Below are 9,449 nucleotides of genomic sequence, written 5' to 3'. Positions count from 1 at the left end.
ACTGTCAAAGCACAGCACCGCAGCGTGAAGGCGAAGCGATACCTTGCTCCCAATAGGCTGTTTAAAAGGGGGCTTGTCTAATGATCGTAACAATTGCATAACTGCCACTATCCTTTTACTGTAAGGAGAGATGTGATGAGTCTGCAGCATTTCTTGATCAGAGTGACAAAAATAGCTCAGATTGAAATCCCTTTAGAGGAGTCTTTGACCACATAACAGAAGGTGCCATCTGTGAAGTGTTAAGTACAACAACTTTCAGTTCGGCAATGCTGGCAAACTGTCGCTGAAAACGTTCCCAATTTGTATAGATGGGAGAACAGTGGCATTATTTTATCTCTCATGAGATAAAACCTACCAACAAACTACAGTCAGTGATTAAAAATCGCTGGAAAAGCTATAAGAAGTGTGAAATGCCCAAAATACCAACATGTTTCCACATAGTGTCTGACCAATAAATGAACATTCAGAAGATAAAGATGAAGAGGAAGCTGAGTGTGGTGCTCAAAAACATCTACAGCTACATCAGCTGAGGGACGTGCTGTATATCCAGTTTACTTCTGCCATCTAGTGGTGTCATAGTGCACATGACAAAGCTGTGGTTAATTGATCACACTGGAGGTGCTGAGTGACGCTGTCTGAACCTCTCTGATTGACAGTCGACTGAAGGTAGAAATACTACAAACTATTAAAGCATTTGTTACGACACAACTGTCTCCTCATATCGTCTTTTGTCTTTTCCTGTTAGTGGTTGTCTACCTTTAAAATCAGTTCAAAGGGGCTTTATTAGCATGGGAAACAGATGTTTACATCAACAAGTGTAAAATAAAAACACGTAACATGTCTACTGTATGTCCTAAGAAAAAAGCCCTTTACTGGTCTTCAGCTTTACTTCAAACCCAGGCCCACAAGTGCTTAGAAAAAGGCTCATTAATGTAAAATGTGAAATACTGAGGTTTAATGTTTTTATAGTAAGAAACACACTATTTGTGGTGACATAATATTTTGGAATGTGTTTCTTTCTTCAGGATGATCAATTAAAATTGCCTGACATGTTGTAATTTAAAGTCAATAATGTAGAGAGCTAGTGTTTTTTTTCACGGCACTGAAAAGTTCCTGACTGAACCTCAAGGGGTTTTGGATGCCAGGATAGAGGAATGTTATGAGGAAGGTGAAAAGAGGACAGGAGGGGAAAAAGATTTACTACCTCAATGCTTAGCTGGCACACACACAGGGAGAGACGGTGTGAACATGAAGGCTGTCTGATCAGGGAACAGGATCACTGCAGATATCAGATGGACAGTTTTATGTGTGCTGGAGGGCCAGTGTTAGTGCTAAATCACTGTCAATCTGACACATTCAGTGGACTGAAATCCAAAAACAATAAGACAGCTTTTGCTTTCTTGAATGAACCATACTGGTGGATGTTTTAATCTGTTTACTAAAAGTTATATTTACTTTACATTACATTTACATTAAGTTTTAGACTGGTGACTTGCCTTCCAGACAGCCACTGCTTTTAATTCATGCTAGTATGGTGTGAAAATCAACTTGCAAATACTTGACACCATCTTGAGATGTTTAACTTGTATTTCTTGCATTTAAAAAATACAAACTTTCAAATGTGGCATGTTGGACTTTACATTAACCACTTAAATGTACCAACCAGGGGGCACGTTTCTGAAACTGTCTCTGCCTGTACATGCATTGCCAAATGACAAAAATGTAACTAAATGACTAAATGTTCAGTTTTACCCGGGAAAGTTGGAAATAAGACACAAACTCAATCCTTCAGGAAATGGGCAGGAATAATGCGAAACCTTATTTGTAAGCTACAAACAAGAATAATAGTTTGTGGGCTAAAACATGCATGATCATGTTCATATGCTGTTTGATCATAATAAATCATCTTGACTTCTTTTATCGCAGCCTTTTGAATTAATAGAACCTAAATGACCAGGCTGTAACACTGGTGCATGCATGTAGGTGTAGGGTTGACCTCAAAGAAGAAAAAAGTCAAGACTGACAGGAGTGAGAAGGGGCAAAGAGGGATTTAAGAGAGGAAAGGAAGTGGAACAGGAAGTGCAGGGGAGGAGGGGGCCGGAGGCTGGTGTCAGTCCCCCTGAGTCCCATTCCCTTCCCCTCGCTCCTCCTTCCTCTCATTTCTCATCTCCTCTCCTGCCATGTCTCTTTTCCTCTGTGTATTTGTCTTCCCATGATTCCTTACACATGGCTTCCTCTGAACCACTTCATTAAAAGAATTATTCCATCCTCATCTCAGCTCCATTTATCTTTTTCTCACAGGTGGCCAACCAACATTACAAAACTCTCCCTGCTCACGTTGTCCATGCCTCTGAAACTTGTTGGTATTAATCTGTCACTGAAGCAAAATCCTGAAATATTCAATTCAGTTTAGTCACATTAAAGCAAAATACAAGAACATCTGGCAATATTGTTTCAAACCCTGAAACCTGAGACTACTAGAAAACCCTCTGGTGACCGTTAGAGTAATTACTGGTTATCTTTTACAAGGTTTAACCAGGGCCAAAACAGACAGTGACTCCCCTCGTGACACCCAGCGAGTCCTCACTTTGTCCCAATCTGTTCCTTTAGATGTACAGCACGCCTCCTTCCACCTGTCTCCTATTCTTCCTTTCTAATCAGGCTTCCCTGCCAATCAATTTGATCGCCATGACAACATTTCGCATGACGCCCCCCACCAAACATCGCCACCATGGCCACCACCCGCCCCTATAAACAAAAACAAAACAGAAAAAAAAAAAGAAGCTGAATTCCGACAGCTCAGGATTGATGAGGAGGAGTCCTGTCAAAGGCCAGAGATTAGATTAGGACTGAAGCACACACACACACACACACACACACACACACACACCAACCACAACACAGCTCAGAGGCAGCAGGTGCTTTTGGTTAAACCTTAATTACATGATCTCTGATTTCTCTAATTGATATGGTAATGACTATGTAATTAATGCAAAAGCAGAAATACCAGCAGCTCTCCTAATGAATGGATTTATTTGATTAGATATCCTGCTGCATATTTATGCATGCTGGCATACAGAGTACAGTGAGAGGTAGAAAACGGTTGTTTGTGGTTGTTGTCACAGTGTTGCTGCTGCTGGCAAGCCACGGCTACAACACTGGATGAGACAGAATCTAACATACGGACAAACATGAGCACAAAAGAAGCTGCTTGCAACAAATCATGGACAGAAAAATACTGTAACTGAAGAGATGCTGTATGTTTGCTGCTCCTTATTGTGCACATTAATCTAGTAAAGAACACAGGAGATTAAGGAAAAGGGAAAATTAAACTGTGCTCTTTCACAGGTAGGTGGCGCTATGGGGCTGCCTCATACACACAGGAGCCACAGTTTGCATGAATGAAGATGATCATGAACAGCGCTGATGCAGCCTCTGAAATCTCAAAATCACAGCAAAAAAAATTGCCATTAGAAGTCTGAAGATATATTTTGGTTTGGAGACAACTCACATCTGTTTAGAGCAGCAATAAAAAGCCTGAAACTCTTCTACATACTCACTCACTCAACACAGACACAGACAGAGCTATAACTTCATTGGCAAAGGGTCAACTGTGACAACTAGATGTGACCCAGCTGCAATTATTCTCTGCCTCTGAAACACTCGCAGGGAAGGACGAGGTCGGATATTTGGGGAGAGACTCCAGTATGACAAGTCACCTTCTGGGGAAGAGAAATCATCCGTCCTGCTTGCCCCAAAACGTCCTCGCTGCTTGCTGACTCTAATACCTCCATATGTCTTCTCCTCTTCCCTTGTGAGATATCTGGATGGATGTTTCGTGGGGAAGCCAAGTGAAAGCACATGTGGACCCTGACCAGGTGTAAAGAGAGCAGAGACCTCAGGCCTCTCCATCTTTCACGTAGCCATAGCTACGCCACCCAGACACTGCTCTGACACAGCTGATCTGGACACCACTGTACCTGTCCCTCCTGTTTGGTCTATAGGTTTGCAAAAGAGAGAATCCAAAACAGACAAGACTGACAGCTACCACACAGGCCGATGTGCAGTAATGGTTTCACTGGCAGGGTGAGAAAAATATTTTATGGTTATGTCAACACAATTAATGCCAGTCAATCATAAATAAGTGGTTATTTGCCACATATGTAAGTTACGTTTCTTTTACTATAAGGATGTTTTTGATTGGGCACATCACCTACATTAATGACAAGGGTACAGTACTTGGGTTTCTCTCTCAAGTGGAAAGACAACAGATTTCTCCACTTGGAGAGGGAATTAAGGACTTCCCTGCTGTCCAGATTTGTGTTTTCTGCACAGAGTTAAATAATTGCTAATAATTGGTCATAAAATCTTGTTTTTTTCTCTAAGCCGTTGACAATCCGCTGCAGAAGCTATTTTTTAGACTTAAATAATTGCCTCTATTACTGGGATCAATTCAGGCTCATGCCACTTGTTTAAAAGGTGAGGGGTAAATGATTGTCATCCTATAAACTAGTTGATGTTCCAAAAACATAAGACATGACTCAACATGGGCGTGTTTGCTGTTTACTCTGGGACTTGCAGCATTAGCTGCAGGGCTTCAAGGCCAAAAGGGGTTTACGGTATGAAAATATGAATCAAAACGACTATAAACCACAAAATAAAACTTTCCACGAGCTTGGTTTAGGCTGCCTACAACTTCATTTCATTTGATGAATCGCACATTTGACGACGATCTGGCTCGCAGAGACAGACAGGAGAGGAGCTAATACCATTAATGAATGGTGGAGGGCTAGTTGGTTAACTAACTTACCTCTGAATAATGTGTTTCTTACGGGGCCACTCGGGCCACGGTTGATGGATGGCCTAACAGAAGCGGGTCAATTAGCCAGGCTGGGTTTCCCTCCATGTCGGCTGCAGACAGCACCGGCAGAGCTCCCACCTCTGTCACGCGGCCTGGCTGTAATTAATCACCAGCGTGGGGCCTTCTCACCTCACACCGCCGCGCGCACAAGCAGCCAATACGTGCGTTTGGCCCAAATTACATCCCCACTCCTCTAATCTGGCTAATTGTCAATATTAGAGGAGGAGAAAGATCGTGACATAAAAGTCTTTGCTTCCGAGAGAAAGATCTATCCTACAGTAGGTAGTGTGTGTATAGTGTGCATATACCGCATATGTTACATATTATTGTCTTAAGGAAAATCCTGAATTACTGTTACTAACAAAGCAGACCTAAGAAATAAAGTAAGTACAATTATAAAAGTTTAAATTAACAATTAGGTGCCACAGACTGTCTGTACTTAGGACACAGTTAACTAATGCATCTACATTTTACCTAGTTAATTAGCCAAAGGCAAAGTCTGTGATAAAAATGTAAAGACAAGGGTAGCCCCCTCCACCAAAAGCCAAAACGCAGGTTTGGACACTGGTATCACTCCTTCATTGGCAGATCTTTTAAAACAAATCTAATGCTAGACAACAACTACATCTAAGTGTATAATGTTTTCTAATGCTGCTAAATGTTTATTTAATGTAAATGTTTGCACATACAGGAGTAAAGCCAGTCTATATGTTAAATTATGATCAGAAACAATTACCATCTGTATGTTCAACTACTCAAAAATGACTCTTGGCCCTTTAAATCTACCTAACTAGTCAAGAATTCATACATTTAACAGTATAGTTTGGTAAAGTTTTCAGTGCACGATCAGAAACAGGACGTGATTATCATAAGAGGAACACAGCCTACTTAGCAACTTTTAAAATGTAATTTCTCTTGGAAGCGCTCTTGTTGCACCTCTCACCCCATGCAGCTGTTACTGTGCCGTTCTGCCTCTCTCTCTCTCTCTCTCTCTCTCTCTCTCTCTCACACACACACACACACACACACACACACAAACACACAGGTACACAGAGCACAGATTGAGAGGCAGGGACAGAGACGTCACTCTGTGTTCACAGAACATACTCCTGTGGTCTGGACAAAAGCAGCAGGCTGACAGATGAGGTTTGTGTCTGGGGGCAGGGGAGCTATGTGTTGCTGTGTGTGTGTGTGTGTGTGTGTGTGTGTGTGTGTGTGTGTGTGTGTGTGTGTGTGCGTGCGTGCGTGCGTGCATGTGGTGTGTTATTCTTATGCATATGTGCATGCGTGTCTCAGCGTGTATGTGCACCTATATGTGTATGTGCTTGTGTGTGTATGTGTATTTTGCTGGGGCGGTGGTCTCATGGGGCAGCTCTGTGTCTGTCCCATCTGCCACCCCACTCTACTGACACCCAGGGGAACGGCAGAGAGGGTGGGGGATTCATTTTGGAAAAAGGAATCGGGGTCCAGTGGTCTAATGGGCAACAATGCAGGTTTTACTGACGGGCCAAAGGCAAAGGACACCGGCTGGGTGTGTGGAAGCCAATCTACCAATCTATTTGACAAAACAGTGGGCCACCCCTGTCAAGCTCTGCCTCAGTCTGCCTAATAAGGCACGCACACCCCTGAAATTATGCCTCAAATGAGAAAGGGGTGCACTGTATTTTACACACACACACACACACATACAGACGTTATATACACCCGGGGCTAATGTCAGCCTAATGCATGGCCATGCTGTGGCCAGAGGGCTAATTGGGTATATAAACACAAACACATCCCTTGAGAGGCAAGAGGGGAAGGGTGTATTTTGTGCTATATGCTCCCTGTATTGCTAGGAAGACAATACTGCAACTTAAACGAGGAAGCTCATGAGTATTTTAGCATTATAGATAATGAAAGATGACATGGTTTTTGCTCCCATAAAACCAGCAGATAGATGCTCTTTTGAAGCTGTGCATACAGTGTGATGTGGAACGACTTGGTGGCAGGTGGCATCTCATCCTGTCTTTATCCAAACTATGATCAGAAGTAAATGGCTCCGCCGCAGCAACAGAATCAGCAGCAACAAAACAGTCATGTGGAAGAAAAGCATATGGCTCTTGCACCACTGGGCAGAAGGAGCACTCAGCAAGATGAATGCTGAGGTGCCGGCAACAAAGCTGACTTTAACTTGTCAAATTAACAGCATATCAAAAGAGAGAGATGAGGAGGAGGAGGAGGAAGACGCAGCAGCCTGAGCTTTTTTGACAAGTGCCACTTGATGGTGACAAAGACAGCACAGAGAGAAACAGGGACTTGCTGTTGAGGTCAGATCACAGACAGTGTCAGCAGCTGTTTGAAGTCCTCATGTCTCACATTATCACTGAGCTGAGTTGTTGATACATTGTTTGTCCATACATGCATCATACATGCAAACATACCCACCCACCCACCCACACACACATACACACAGAGACAGACAGACAGACAGACATGCATCCACTGGGTGCTACCCTGCCCCCTCACTGCTTTGAGCGCTATGTTAATGAAACAGTTGCTGTTTCCTGGCATAACATTAATTACCCGATCAAAATAGAGTGGGTAATTAACTGCCCTTCTTTACCAGTGCTAATTACATTAGCAGAGAAGGGCCATTTCAGGGGAGCAAAAGAGAGGAGAGGAAGAAAGACGGGATGAAGCAGTACCAAACAAAGACTTAGTGGGGCACATGCTTAGGCGTGTGTGTGTGTTTTAAGAGAGAGAACGAGACGGAGAGGAGGAGGCCACGTTGGAGGGAGACTCATGTGGTTCTCACTCGGGCCCCCAGAGGCTCGGTCCTCAGAGAAAAGCAGGCTTATTGAAGAGGAGAGAGATGGGGGGGTGTTGTTGTTTATCTTGACATGCTCTACTCAGTCTTTAACGCTCGCATCACAATTAAGATGCTGCGGCTCATCAGTTGTGTATACAAAACAGTGTAGCAAGCTGCACGAGCACACAGGTGATGGGCACAGTCAAAAATAGATCCAGCACAACCCTGAGATGTGGAGCCTCGCAGGGAAATCTTGATGTCCAGGAAATTGTCAGGCAATCCAGTGTGTGTGAAAATACTTACTGTACAATTCTGTTTCTGCACACATGTGAAAAGAAACCAGCAAGACAATTCACAGTTTAATGCCACGTGAGAACCAAAAACAACTTGAACCAGCACCAGTGACTTTTTTTTTTTCTCATTTGTTTTATTTGGAGCACAAAATATAATTACACCTTGAGATATACAAATCACATTTGCACCATTTTTTGTACCGTTTCAAAGAAAGATGGCTTCAAAAAGCATAATATTAAATTGCTAATAATTTTTAAATAAATAAAATAAACCAAACTCTAAAAACAAAATTTGCAAATGTCATCTACTCTTTGTGTTCTTTGTTTTTCTCGTCCTGAGAATGAAGTTTGTGTTGTGATGACAAAAATCAATGAGTAAGACCAGCATGATATGGGTTAATGAACACCTAATACGCCCGTTCTTTTCTACTGAGCAGTTTGTGCTTTCGTTTACTGTACTGCATAGTGACTAGAGACCTGTACTGGGTTGACACATTTAAAATGAAACTGTAAAATCTATAAGTTATAGTCATATAAATTCAAATTTGCAATGTGGAATTAAATAATATCAGGGCATTGGTGTGACAAAGCATGCATTACACGTGAAATTAAAAAGGATAAGGCTAACTAACATTTTTCCTTTACACAAGGACAATAACCTTCTTTAGATGTGGGCATAACGTTAAGATTTTGCTATGCAAGAACCTGAAAACTGGGGTTGTTTTATTCCAAAAAAGTGTGTTAGTGTTTATGTTGTCCACCAAAAAAATCAATTCTCTATGATCATTGAGCAAATTAATTTGCAAATGTTGAGATCATTTCATTTCAATAACAGTTGGAAAAGGACCACTTTATAAAAACACGTTTATATTATTCCCTAAACTAACTATAATAAGTTAAATTGCTTGTTCTTAAATAAATCAATATATGAATTCCTTTAGTAATAACCCTTGAGACAAAGAGTTCTCCCTTGTAAAACCGTAGAGATCAGAACAAAAAATAAAGGGTCTATTTTTCTGGAATGTAAATTGTCTTCAAAAAAGTCTACTACAAAAAAACCTCTCGCTAACTCACAGACAGTGTACACACATGCCATTCAAGGTGTCCATACACAGACAAATAGCACCCTGCTTCTTAGAGCTGCAACATTATATCAGAGTTGTCCGTCGTCCAACAGCGTTTGGTGATCTCGCAATGCGTCCCGTACGTTTCTGGCCAAGGTTTGGGCAGGAGTTGGAAGAACCAGATACTGCATGTGGTAGTAGGCCAGAGGTAAATACAGATGCTTTTGAAGCTTGGGGTGAAATTAGGACCAGTTTTCCTTTTGTTTCCTTTCAAAATGCAGATGCTTCATGACACACAGCGGTATATGGTCCAGTCTGGTGCTGTTAGCTAAGGAGCACTGTCTGTCTGTAGATGTGGGTGGAGTAATCTGCTCTGCCTCTAGAGAAGACAGCTGGTCTTTGGACATTTTCATACCTCGTCCTGTTCATCCACCTGGATG

The sequence above is a fragment of the Enoplosus armatus genome, chromosome 4 (genome assembly GCF_043641665.1).
Source record: "Enoplosus armatus isolate fEnoArm2 chromosome 4, fEnoArm2.hap1, whole genome shotgun sequence".
NCBI classification, from domain to species: domain Eukaryota; kingdom Metazoa; phylum Chordata; class Actinopteri; order Centrarchiformes; family Enoplosidae; genus Enoplosus; species Enoplosus armatus.
The sequence above is the reverse complement of the archived record's forward strand: the minus strand, read 5'-3'. Positions refer to the sequence as shown.